At 39.4% G+C, this 14,026-nt stretch overlaps 1 pseudogene across 1 annotated transcript; it reads right to left on the reverse strand.

The window, feature by feature from the left end:
- Positions 1-5,488: 5,488 nt before the first annotated feature.
- On the reverse strand, positions 5,489-6,061 carry LOC311173848 (small ribosomal subunit protein eS1-like; annotated as a pseudogene). The gene has a single exon. The product of its transcript is annotated as a small ribosomal subunit protein eS1-like (transcript).
- Positions 6,062-14,026: the final 7,965 nt, after the last annotated feature.

Consider the following 14,026-nt stretch of genomic DNA (forward strand, 5'->3'; position numbering starts at 1 on the left):
TCATGATCTCTGTCATTCAGTAGTTTTGTAGTTTTCTTTATCTAAGCTCTTTATCTCATTGGGTAAGTTAATTCCTAAGCATCTTATTCTTTTTGAAGTGAGTGTGAATGGAATTATTTTCTTAATCCCTACCTTCTTGTTGTTTTTATATAAAATACAACAGATTTTTATATGTTGATTTTGAAACCTGCCTCTTTGCTGTACTCATTTATTGCTTAACATTTTGGTGAAGTCTGTAGGGCTTTCGCTATATAACATGATATTTTCTGCATATAGGGATAGTTTCACTTCTTTTCTGACTCGAAGTCCTTTTATTTCCTGTTGCTGTCTTATTGCTCAAGCTAAAACTTCTAATATTAAATTAAACAGAAATGATGACAATAGTCATCTTTGCCTTCATCCTGATTTTAAAGGGAAAGGTCTTAAGTATTATATTGCTATTGGTTTGTAATGAATGGCCCTTATTATGTGGAGACAGGTTCCTTCTATTCCCATCTTGTTTAGAGTTTTATCATAAAATTTGATCATGATGTATAAATCTTGTAACTGTTGAATTTGATTTGCTAGTATTTTGTTCAAGATTTTCATATCAATATTCATCAGGGATATTGGTCTGTAATTTTCTTATCTTGTACTGTCTTTGTCTGGTTTTGGCTTTAGGGTGGTGTTTGGTGTCACAAAATGTATTAGGGAGCATTCCCTCTTCTTGAGTTTTAGAAATAATTTGAGCAAGAGCAGTATAATTTCTTTGTGCAAGGTTCTGTGGAATTTGTTAGTAAAGCCCTCTGAGTCTGGGCTTTTGTTTTGGAAGAAGATTTTTTAATACTGTTTTAATTTCCAGGCTTGTGATTGATTTATTCAACTCTTCTGTTCTTCTTGGTTTGGTCTTAGCAAATTGTTCTACAAATTTGTTCATTTTTTTCAAGATTATCAAAGTTGATGGCATGTAGTTGTTCACAGTAATCTCTTGTAATCTTCTGTATTTCTGTGCCCTCTTTGGTAATTTCTCCACTTTAATTTCTAATTATTTATTAATGCCTTCTCTCTTCTGTTTTTTGTTAACCTAGCTAGAGGGCTATCCATTTTATTTTCTTTAAGAACCAGTGCTTAGTTCTTGATCGCTTATATGGCCATTTGAATTCTATTTCACTTATTTCCACTTTTATTTTTATTATTTTCTTCCTCCTACTAATTTTGGGCTCAGTTTTTTCCTCTTTTTCAAGTTGCTTTGGATGTAATGTTAAATTGCTTATTTGGGATTTTTCTTGTCTCTAAATATGCCTGTATTGCCATTATCTTCCCCCTTAAGATAACTTTTACTGCATTCTTATTGATTTTATTTATTTATCTTTTCAAAGAACCAGCTGTTGGTTTCATTTATTCTTTGTGTTATATTTTTGGTTTCTATTGCACTTATTTCCACTGTGGTTTTATTATTTCATTTCTTCAACTGACTTTTTGTTTCATCTGTTCTTTTTTCAAGCTGCTTTAGGTATAAATTTAAATTATTTGAGATTTTTCTTTTCTCTTGATTTAGTTCCATCTTGCTATTAACCATTTAGTACTGCTTCTGCTGCACCCCATAGTTTCTGATACCTCATGTCTTCAATTTTGTTTATCTCTAAGTACTTTATTTCTTTAATCTCCTTGTTGACTCATTGACTATTCAGAAATATGTTGTTTAGTCTTCACATGTTTGGAATTTTTTCAATTTTCTTTCTGTGGAAATTGATTACTAATTTAAAGCATTGTCATCAGAGAAGATACTTGGCATGATTTCAATCTTCATAAATTTATTGAGAGTTGTTTTATGTCCCAACATATGGTTTATCTTTGAGAATGTGCTATGTGCACTTGAGAAAAATGTAGATCCTGCTGTTTTGGGATGGAATGTTCTGTAAATGTCTATTAAGTCCATCTGGTCTAGTTTATCATTTTGGCTACTGTTTGCTTATTTATTCTGTCTTATTGACCAGTTCCTAGTTTTAAGTGGGATGTTAAAGTTCTCTATGATTATTATGTTGCTATCATTGTCTCTCTTTAGTTCTTTTTTTAGCCCTCTATTTAGTTCTATTAGTGATTGCTTTATGTATTCTGATACCAGTTACTATCTTGCAGGAGCACTACCCTGGTTCATCATGAGGTCTGATGGCCTTAGGAGCTTCTGATGGCAGAGGAATGGGATATTTCACCATTTAACCCTGGCTCCCTGGTTGATTTCTACCACTCTGACATCTGCCCTTGATGGCACCTCTCAATCAGAAGAGGGCCTGATAAATGCTTCCAACAGTGTCTCTGTTCTCTGGGTGACTAGCCCTTCCTTTTATTCTCCCACTGGAGCTTCAGATTTTCCAAATACACATCCATCCATTAAATCTGTGTATGGTTCATCTATCTGCTGCTCCAGCACTCTAACCTACGTTCTCCAGAGGAAAGCCCCTTGTTTTCCACACCTGGTTGTATGCTCTCCAGCACAGGATCCCTGATGTTGGAAGGAGTCCTTCAGCCCCCAGAAAGAGGCTCTATATCCCTACCACCCCTCCCTCTTTTGGGTCACAGTTCCCTGATGGCACTCCAGGTGAAGTTATGTTTTGACTTTTCCTATCCTCTCCCATATTTTCTGTGATTTTACCCTTGTGGAAATGTTGATTATCTAATCTTTTTCATGGACAATTGCTCTTATATGTGTTGTTGCATATATTGGGAGGACATGGGCTCAATGTCTTTACAATTCTGTCATCTTGCCAGAAGTCTTGGAATAGTTTTCTTAATTTCTTTGTCATTGTTGGTATATAGAAATGTGATTGATTTTGGCATGTTGATTTGGTGTCCTATAACTTTTCTGATTCATTTATTAGCTATGATAACTTTTACTGTATGTAGATTCTTTAATACTTTCTACATATAAGATCATGTCATCTTTAAACAGAGAGAACTTTACTTCCTCCTTTCAGTTTGGATATCTTTACTTATTTTTTCTGCCTAGTTCCTCTGTCTGGTTAGCATTCCCAGGACTGTGTTGAATAAGTGAGGAGACTAGGGCCTCCCTGGTGACACAAGGGGTTAAGACGCAGCCTATGAAGATATCCACAGCCACTGCAGCACAAATTCTATCCCTGGCCAGCCAGGGAGCATCCCACATGGTGCAGGAGACCACTCCTGAGTAGCCCGCTGCTCCCCTCAGCAGTGTATTTCAGTCGATCTGCCTGTTCTGTTCCCCACTCTGTCTCTGGTGAATTCTCTCACCCCCTCTCACCTCTGGCCCGTGCCCCAGTTCTTGTATGCATAAATAAATAAATCTTTAAAAAAAAGAAGTGAGGAGACTGGGCATCCTTGAAATGTTCCTGATCTTGGAAGAAAAGTTTTCAATCTTTCACCATTGAGTATGAAGTTAGCATTTATCATGTTAAGGGAGATCCATCTATTCCCAACTTACTGAGTGTTTTAAATCATGAAAGAGTGTTGAATTTCCCTGCATCTATTGAGAGGATCATTGGTTTTATACTTCATTGTATTAAAATGTCATATTTCATTGATTAATTTTCATTTGTTGAACCACACTTGCCTTACTGAGATAAAACCCACTTGGTCATAGTAATCATTTTATTTAACAGATTTATTTTAATATGCTAATCAATACAGTATTTTCTTGAGGATTTTTGCATAAACATTCATAAGGGTCATTGGTCAGTAGTTTTCTTATAATATCTTTATCTGGCATTGGCATTAAGATAATACTGGCCTCATAATTGAGTGGGGAAGTATTTCCACTTCTTAAGTTTTTGGAATAGTTGGAGAGGGATTCATATTATTTCCTTTCTATATGTTTGTTTGATTTTTATCAGGTATTTTAGGCATTTCCTCTATGCAATATCTTAAATTACTGATTCAGTCTCTTTTCTAGCTACAGTTCTATCCATATTTTCTACTTATTATGTTTTGGTTTTGATACCTTGTTTTTAGGAATTTTCCCATTTCTTCTCGATAATTCTTTCAATTATTTCAAGTGTATTATTGTTCATAATATTCCTTTATAATCCTTTTTATTTCTATAAAAGTCATCTTATCCTCATTTTCATTTCTAAATTTTCAATTAGCATTTTTATTCTTATTTTCTTTTTCAGTATAACTATAGGTTTGTCAATCCTGTCAATTGTTTTGGTTTTCTCTGTTGCTTCTATGTTTTCTACTTATTTCTACCTTAATTTTTATTTCTTTCCTTCTGCTAGCTTTAATTTGTACATCTTTTCTTTTCTTTTTTTTTTTTGTGGGACCCTCGCTGGCGCCCGGGTCCGGCGCTGCAGAGGCTGCAGGCAGCCTCGCAGCCCAGTGCTCAAACGCTGCGCCACCAGGGGAGGCCCTGTATATCTTTTCTAGTTCTTAAGGAATAAAGTTAGGTTATTAATTTGAGATCATTTTTAAAATGTGTTTACTGCTATTCACTGTCCTGCTTGTTATGTTGTACATTTGTTTTTATTCATCTCAAGGAATTTTCACTTTTTTTTTTTTTGATTCATTGCTTGTTTAGGAGTGTGTAGTTTAATTTTCACATACTTGTGAACTTTCCAGTTTCCTTTTGTTCCTTCTGTCTTTCCAGCTTCATTCCTCGATCAGAAAAGATCCTTTGTATAATTTTGGTCTTTTGAAATGCATTAAGTCTTGATTTGTGACCTAACATGAGCTTTAACCTGGAGAATATTGTATATGTACTTGTGAAGAATGTACATTCTGCGGTTGTCGAGCGGAGTGCTCTGTATATGTCTATTAGCCTTGGTGACATTCAAGTCCTCTATTTCCTTATTGATCTTCTGCCTGGTTATTATTGAAAGCTGTGTTTTTATTGTGAAACTGCCTATTTTCCCCTCTACTTCTGTCTATGTTTGCTTAATACATCTTAGAAATAAGCTATTTGATGGATATATAATTTTAATTGTTATCTATTCTTGATGAAGTTACCCTTTTATCAATACATAGTGTCATTTGTGTCTTGTAACAATTTTCCCCCCCATAAATATGACTTTTTATTTGTCACCATTGAAAGTCTGAATTTTAAACAGATTCTTGAAATAGTGGCTCATATCCAGCAGTTTGTTCAACTTCAGCACCAGTGTCATCACCAATAGCTTTCCTGGAACTACTGCCTTCACTATGAAGCTCCATGAGTTTTCTCAATTCAAAACTGGGCTTCTTCAGCATATTTAGATTGGTGTGCCTGCCCTTTATCTTTCCCAATGCTGTCAAGAATCAATTTTTTTTTTAACTCTTTTTTTTAAAGATTTAGTTATTTATTTATACAAGCACTGGGTACAGTCAGAAGCACGGGAGGGTGAGAGGATTCACCAGAGCCAGAGCGGGGAGCAGAACAGGCAGACTGAGGAAATACACTGCTGAGGGGAGCGGTAGGCGTGGCAGGAGAGGTCTGCACACCATATGGGATACTCGCCAGCAGCCGGGGATCGAACCAGTGCTGCAGCGGCTGCGGGCAGCTTCACAGCCCAATGCTCAACTGCTGCACCACCGGGGAGGCCCTGTCTAGAATCATTTTACTGACCTCTTTCAAGTCATTTGTGTGCACTTCTCAGGTCATGATTCCCACCATTTTTCTCAGATTTGGCGGACCTGTTGGTACTCAGCATAAGAGGTCTTCTGAATCTGTTGTGTTTTATAGTAAAAACAAGACAGAACAGAAGAAGCAAATAAGCATCAGTAGTCTTGGCATCAACATGAACTTCAATCATGGTCTGCTGGTTTTTTACCATGGAGCACATTTCATCTCGAGAAAGATCCAGGCCATGAAAGTTAGTCAGGCAGTTTTTACCCCGAACATCCTCAGTAATATGCTTGAATTTTCTAAATGCAACTTCATCATTCTGCCAATTAGCAAGGCTCACTTCAAAAACATGACCCTTGAGATCATCAGATATGATTTTGGTTCCTTGAGTTCTCATAACTAGTGTTTTTTCAATATTCTTATATTGAACATGGCTGGTGCTTTCACATCATATCAATCTTTCTTAGAAAATGGGCACCTTCTTCTTGCCTCCCTTCTTCCACCTTTCATAAGGCACCTGTTTTTGATGACCACCGTAGTGCTGCTCAGAGACCCCAACAGTAAATATTTGACTTAAGGTACATTTGTGTGAATTAGTGTAGCTCTCTCAGCTCTCTTTTGGTTATTATTTGCATGGAATATCTTTCCGTTCTATCATTTTTGGTCTATTTGTGTCTTTAAATCTAAAATGAGTCTCTTGTAGATATTACAGATCTTCCTTGACTTATGATGGATGACCTGATAAACCCATTACAAGTTGAAAATATCATAAATCAAAAATATTGGCCACAGAGCACACTGTAGAGCGTTGCTTGTTCACCCTTGTGATAGTGAGGTTGATGGGGAGCTGTGGTTTATTCCTGCCACCTGCTTCACGAGAGAATCTTGTGTCACATATTGACAGCTGGGGAAAGAATGCAATTCAAAAATTGAAAGTACTTTTTCTACTGAATGTTTATCATTTTCACACCATCAGAAAGTTGAAAAATCCTACATTAAACCATCCTAAGTTAGGGACTGTTTGTATATCACTGGATCGATCATTTTTCTTCTTTCATTCTACCTACCTTTTTTTTTTTAAACATTCATTTATTTATGCATACAAGAGCTGGGGTACAGGCCAGAGATGCAGGGGGTGAGAGGATTCACCAGAGATAGAGTGGGGAACAGAACAGGCAGATCGACTGAAATACACTGCTGAGGGGAGCAGCAGGCAAGACAGGAGAGGTCTACTGCACCATATGGGTTGCTCCTTGGCCAGCTGGGGATTGAACTCATGCTGCAGAGGCTGCAGATTACTTTGTAGTGCGGTGCTTAACCCCTTGTGCCACCAAGGAGGCCGGCCCTACCTACCTTTTGATCAGAGAGTGTTAACCGTTTGCATCTAAAGCAATTAACGATGAAGTACTGTTGCCATTTTGCTCTTTGTTTTCTATACTTTTATAACCTTTTCCCTCTCTTGCGCTTGTTGCTGCCTTCTTTAGGTCTAGTTGATATTTTTCAGGCAAAATATTTTGATTTCCTCCTTGTTGCCTTTTGTGTGTATTCTATAAATATTTTCTTTGTGGTTACCACGGGGCTTACACTTCACATCTTAAGTTAAAACAATATAATTTGAATTGATACCAATTTAACTTCCGTAATGTACACATCTGTGCTGCTACACTGCTTTGCTGCCCTTTTCATGTCATTGATGCCACAAACTACATCTTCACGCATGTGTGCCCAAGAGCATAAATTCATAATTTGTATGAGTTTGTCTCTTAAATCCTCTGGAAAATAAAAAGTGGAATTGCAAATTAAAATAAAAATAACTGCCATGTATATATCCTCATATAGTTCCCCTTTCTGGATATCTATTTCTTTACACAACTTTGCATTATTTAGCATCTTTTCATTTCAACCTGAGTAACTCCTTTTAACATTTCTTCCAGGACTGGTCCAGAGGTAACAAACTCCCTCACCTTTTATTTACCTGGGACTGTCTTAATTTCACCCTCATTTGGGAAGACAATTTTGCTGAATAAAATTCAGTTCAAAATTTTTTTCATTCTGCATTTTAAATACACAATTTCCTCCAAAATTTTTGAGGAAAAACCAGTGGATACCTTTTTTTTTTTTTTAAGATTTATTTATTTATTTATACAAGCACTGGATACAGTCAGAAGCATGGGAGCGTGAGAGAATTCACTAGAGCCAGAGCAGGGAACAGAACAGGCAGACTGACGAAATACACTGCTGAGGGGAGCAGCAGGCGCGGCAGAAGAGATCTGTTGCGCTATGTGGGACTCTCGCTGGTGGCCGGAAATTGAACCGGCGCTGCAAAGGCTGCAGGCAGCTTCACAGCCCAGTGCTCAACTGCTGCGCCACCAGGAGAGGCCCAGAAGTGGATACCTTTATTGAGGATCTCTTGTAAGAGACAAGTTGCTTCTCTCTTGCTGCTTTCAAGATTTTCTCTTTGTTTTTAACTTTGGTCACCTTCATTATTATGTGTTTTGGATGGATGCCTTTAAAAGTTCCCTGCTTGGAATTCCCACAATGTATATGTTGATTGACTTGATGGTATCCCCAAGGTCCTCAGGGTCTGCTCACCTTTGTTATTGTTTTCTCTTTCTACTCTTCCTACTTAATAGTCCTATCTTCAAATTCCTTGATTTTTAATTCTACCTGCTCAAATGTACTGCTGAACTCCTCTAGTTAATTTTATGAATTTCAGTTTTATGTATTAGTGAGGGATCTATCAATCAATCAATCTATCTATCTATCTATCTATCCATCTATCTATCTATGTAACATCTGTCTGTTTCATCTACCTACCGCCTAACTACCTATTGCCTATCTTATTGTGGTAGGGCTCACACCAATGTTCTGATTCAATAGGGCTTGGGTAGTACCCTATCTTTTGTTTGTATGCTTGTCCCTAAAAGTCCCAGTGATTTGATGTCCACACATGATTAAGAAGATTGATACAGCCCTCAGTGTTTCCAAATGTAGCCTCTACCCCTGGCTAAGCCAGAGTTTCTCTCTCCTAAAGGAGAGCTTCATGTTCCATAAGGTATGGTTTAGAAGGAGCTCCGCAACTTGCCTGATTTCTTCTTGTGATTTTCTTGTTTTGTGGCAACATGGTTCTGGTTGGAGTGTTAGATGCAAGAGAGCTCAGATCTGGGCTTCCTGGTTAAGCTTATGAAAATCCACTGTTATTTTCCAAGATCCTCCTGTCATCTACATAGGCAAGATAGAAGAGTTGAATGGGGATGTGGTGGGAACCAGCACTCTCTGCTTTCATCAAAACCTTGACGGTGACACTAATCTCTATTTCGTAGGTGGAGGCAGTTTCAGTGTCCTTGCCCGCTGCCAGTCCCCACTCTGCAGGTCAAGGAACCTGTGTTGGAATTCTTCTGGCTGCTGAATAGATCTATCTAACTATGCATTCTGGAACTAAAGAACAACCCAGGATGGGTTCAGAAGCCCTGCTGTGAGACAGACCTGAGACGAGACCCCATGGGCCACCTGATCTCCATAAATCCCTCCTTTCTCTGGGGTCACAGTGTTGCTTAGGTCTCCATCAGTCTGGAACTAGTGTCCATAATTTCCCCCAAAGTCTGATTATTTTCCTTTTCCTAATGTACAGTCACCATAGGTCCCTTTTGAAATGATCAGTAGAAAGATTAGCAGAGTAAAGTTTTCATAGTGACTTGGTTCTTTCTCAAGGGGACCTGACCTCCCCTCCATTGAAGGGTTCTATAAACTGGCTCAGGTATGGACTCTGACTGCAGACTGTAACTATTTTAATGATTCAGGCTAGATTTCTGTTCACTCAACCAAGAACTTTTCTGCTTACACAAATCATGTAAGTATTTAATAGATCCCCATCTATTTCAGTTCTAGGAAAAGAGTTATCAACAGTCAACTCTATATGTCTACAAGTCACATTGTTCTCTTGGCTATTTTAGCCCCACTGCCCGTAATGCCTTGGTGTGATGTCAGCCTGGCTTTGGTGATTAAGTGCAGCCACTTAGCCCCGGTCACCCATGATCTAATCCCTACTGCATCAAGGTTTCCCAATTGAGTCATAGCAGCTCCCACTGTGATTTCTAAGCTTCAGAAAAGAGTGACCATAGAGGATGCTGAGGCTCTCCCATAAATTTATTTCTGGTGAAAGTTGTGCCCTCCCTCTTAGGACAGTAAACAGAGCAGAGTGACCATAGAGGATGCTGAGGCTCTCCCATAAATTTATTTCTGGTGAAAGTTGTGCCCTCCCTCTTAGGACAGTAAACAGAGCACAAGTGACAAATTCATACCAACATCCTCAACTCCCTCAGCCTTGGGATTCCTCCCTAGAGAGTAAAAAAGGCATTTCTGGCCTGTTGGAAGCTGAAGGCTCATTTGCTGTCAGTCACTTTTTGGTCATTATTTCTGCCCAGATGTGCTGTTAAAACCCTTCTCTATCCCTGAGTTGCAACATTAAATCCAGAATCTCTGTTTAGGGGGGCCCATGTCTTCCTCAGCAAACTTTATGATTCTTCCACTCTGACTCCACACACCCTTAATACTCACTACCACACATGCCTGCGATCTCTGTTGGCATAAATTGGAAAAATCTAGTCATTTTTGGAGTACAGCACACCTCCCCATGGATCACACTTTTTGCCTCACCTGTTGGGCCTGCCAGGACTTGAATCCAGTCATGCACCTAGAAGAAAAGGCCATGAGGGGAATTAGCAGTGTCTTGCAAGGCCATATATAGGAAGAGAGACATTATATGGCCTTCAGGTGAAAGAGAGTTAACTTCTCAAACGAGGCTAAGTTAACTTCTCAAACACCTTTCATAAAGGTGTCATAACTTCTTCTTCTGGCGAAGTTCACTCAGCAGAATTTAGGGGTTTCACGTCGTCAGATTCACTGGAATCTTTTCATGTGACCTCCTTCCAATGTTTAAGATTCCATTCTTTCTAATCAACACCCTCACTATAATAGCATCACCATGCAAATTTGGGTATTCAATTTGTTTTGTAATTCAGCCTCTCACAGTATGAGATTCTTTGTTTGGTTTACAGAAATCCCAGTCTATGGTTGCAAGAAAAGGGGGTTCAGGACAGATGTATGAGATGATATGTATCAGGTATTCAGTGCAGAGTGTGAACTGGGTCTGAAGCCCTGAGTTCACCCACTTCACATGCAATTGTAAGAACAGAAAGAGCTCATGTACCCCTTGCTCATTTCTCCCAATTGCAATATCTAGCAAACTTATGTACAATATCATCATCAGGATAAGACATTAAAACAATCTGCCAGTGTTATCAGATCTCCCTAATTTTATCTGTACTCGTGTGTGTGTGTGTGTGTGTGTGGTTCTGTGCAACTTTATCATGTGTGGGTTCATGGATCCATCTCCAGTAAGCCACAGATGATCCATCTCCACGAGGGTCCCTCCTGCTGCCCATCTGTAACCACACCCACCTCCCACCCCAATCTACTCCTTAAGCCCTAGTGACGAGTGATTTGTTCTTTATTTCTATAATTTTACCATTTCAAAAATATTGCATAAATGTAATCATACAGTATACTACCCTTTGAAAGTGGCTTTCGTTTTTTCCAATCAGCATAACTCCCTGGAGATTCACCCAAGCAAGTTGTTGTGTATCAGTAATTCAATCTTTTTATTGCTGAGCTTATCCATGGTACACCACCTACACTGCAGTTGTTTAGCCACTCACTTGTTAAAGGTGTCATAAAATAATTCTATTTTGTAGACGAGAGCATGTAGCACTGGGTTACTTCTTTAAGTGGTAGCATTCTCCTGTGAAACCATGTGGGCCTGGAGATTTCTGAATTGGAGGCTTTCTACTTACAAATTCAATGTCTTCAATCATTATAAGACTGTTGTTATTACCTATTTAATCTTGGTTGAGTTTTCATGTGGTATTTGAGGAATTAGTTCATTTCTTCTAAATTGCTGAGCTTGTGAGCATGAAGTTGTCCATAGTGTTTTTATTTGTCTTCTGGTGGCTGCAAAGTCAGTATTGATGTCCCCAACTTCATTCTGGATATTGGTGGCTTGAGTCTTCTCTCTCGTTATTTCTGTCAGTCCTACTATAGATGTGTCAAATTTACTGATTCTTTTGAAGAACCAGTTTTTTGTTTTATTGATTTTCTTAAATTTTTTAATATTTTTGATTTCATTAATTTCTGCTCTTTGCTCTTTCCTTCCTACATTTTATTTCTCTTCTCTTACTTGTTTTTCTCTTCTTTAATATCTTGAGGTGGAAAGTTAGATTATTCATTTGAGATCCTTCTTCCTTTCTAATGTCAGCATTTAAGTGCTATAAATTTCCCTCCCAGTGACCAAGCAAACTTAGGGGGGAAGGAGGTGACCTATTGAGAGGGTCCCCACCTGCATGCTTATGACTACAGAATGACTCCAAAGCACAGGAGAAACAACTGCAGGGTTTGTTGGGTGTTCTATAAATTAGATTCTGTTGGCTGGCTGTGTGGTTCAGTTCTTCTGTCTTGTGGCTGATTTTCTCTTTGGTGGTTCTATCACTTGCTGAGATGGGAGTATTGTGGTCTCCAAATACAATTATAGATTTGTCTATTTCTTCTTTCAGCTGTACCAGTGTTGGTTTCTTGCATTTTGAGGGTCTATGGTTTGGTTAGAACATACATGTCTTCCTGGTGGACTGATATTTTTCTTAATCTATAATGTCTCTCTTTGTCTCTTATAATTTTCAAGATAACATATAATGTCTCTTGTAATTTTCTTTACTCTGAGGGTTACTCTATCTGATATTTATATAAGTCCTCCACTGTTTAAAGGTTAAAATTTGCATAGTATCTTTTCAAATCATTTTCCAATCAACTTGCCTTTGTTGTCAAATTGGAAGTGAAGTTCTTACAAACAGCCTACAGCTTTGTGGTGCTTTTTGTTCACTGTTCTAAACACAGTCCAGTCACAATTCCCCTTCTCTGAATTCAATGTGGGCCAGAGGAACCCCCTGGTATGATAGGCTAGGATCCTACCCCAGGGGCCGTTCTACTTCAACTGTCTGACCAGGAGAGAGGAATACATGCAGAGGTGTGGGCCTCCACAGAAAGACAGGAGACAGGGGAACACAGAAACAGCTGCCCCTGCCCCATCCTCCCACTGACCAGATACATTCAGCTCCAGCAGGGTCAGGCAGTCCTACCAGCTTGCTCATGGGTGGAGGTAGGTTGATCGCTCCTGCCTTGGGAACTGGGTTCTAACTGAGTCTGACAGTGTCCCAGCTCTGCACTAAGAACTGAAAGGCAAGGGAGGCGACTAACCTGAAGTCTCCTGAGCCAGTTACCAGATGGGCACAGAAAAGGAGGCCAGAATTCTGAGAAGGGAAAGTTGGAAAGCCCTGTGCCATCTGAGAAGGTCATGGTCAAAGGCTGGAAGGAGGGCTGTACGGGAACTTCCAAATCCCTAACCTGCAGAATCATTTCTTAGGTGCCCCTGCAGCCTAGGGAGGTTCAGGCAGGTGCCCAGGGATGCAACTTACTTCCAGCAGGCAAGGCCCTGACTATCCTATGAGGCCTGAGGTCACAATTAAAGTTGCAGGAAGATATCACACTGTTCCATTAGCTTGATGACATTTCACTGATTGAACCTAGTGTGTGAGAAGTAGCAACTGTCCTAGACTTACTAGTAAGACCTTTTATGTGTCACAGGGTGAGAAAAGAATTTGACCAAAATTCAGGAACCATCTACCTCAGTGAAATTTCTAGGAGTATGCTAAGATATCCCTTCTGAGGTGAAAGATATTATTACATTCAAAACTCCCTGAAAAAAAAAAATACAGAAGCACAATGCTGGGGGGGGGAGAGACCTTAGGAATTTGGAGGCAATGTAGTCATACATATGCAATTCCAGCCCATTTACTGAGTGACCTGAAGAGCTGCTGGTTTGGAGGGGACCCAGGACAAGAGAAATCTCTGCAATAGGTCAGTCTACTGTACAAGCTGCTGAGCCACTACCATCCGTGAACTTACAGAAATTTTTATCCACCATCGTGGAATTCCATAAAGCATTTCTTCTGATCTCAGAACTCACTTTACATCAAAAGAAGTGAGTCAATGGGCCACTGTGCATGGAATTCCCACCACCCTGAAGCAGCTGGTTTAGTAGAACAGTGGATGGCCTTTTGACATTCCACCTGACAGTACCAGCTGCCTTGTGGTGTTCTGTCATGGCTCTCGGGGAGCCTGTATGTGCTCTGAATCAGCTCCCACTATAGGACTCCCAAAGTGAGGACTAACAGGTCCAGGAATCAAGGGACAGAAATGGGAGAGTGACACTACTCATTATTACTGCTATGACCCATAAGCAACATTGTTGCTTTCTATTCCTGAAATTTTATGCTCTGCTGGCCTATAGGTCCTGTGGTCCCTCTCCATGAACCAAGGCTGTGTGTGACCCACAGGTATTAGTCTCCTGGGACTGTCTTATGGGGG

This window comes from Talpa europaea (assembly GCF_964194135.1).
Source record: "Talpa europaea genome assembly, chromosome: 7".
Classification (NCBI taxonomy): Eukaryota; Metazoa; Chordata; class Mammalia; order Eulipotyphla; family Talpidae; genus Talpa; species Talpa europaea.